The following is a 270-nucleotide window of genomic DNA, read 5'->3' as shown; positions in this document are numbered from 1 at the left end:
CTCTTTGGAGACCTGAAATTTCCTAGCTCGATTACAGTGGTAATACTCCGTTCTCATGCTGTGCAAACATATAAGGGAATCGGCGGCAGAGAGGATGTGTTTGGAATGGGACTGGGAATGCTTCTGGGTCAGCTTACTGCACTGTGGGAAATGGCAGGTCATTGTGGATGAAGTTCTGTAGGGAGACCAGAGCGGTCAAAGTGAAGGCAAGACCAGAGAGCACATGTGAGGGAAGGGTGAGCGTTCGGGACTTGACCTCCTTTAAATTAA

Source organism: Canis lupus, chromosome 11 (genome assembly GCF_011100685.1).
Source record: "Canis lupus familiaris isolate Mischka breed German Shepherd chromosome 11, alternate assembly UU_Cfam_GSD_1.0, whole genome shotgun sequence".
In the NCBI taxonomy this organism is placed as follows: domain Eukaryota; kingdom Metazoa; phylum Chordata; class Mammalia; order Carnivora; family Canidae; genus Canis; species Canis lupus.
Note: the sequence above shows the minus strand (reverse complement) of the source record.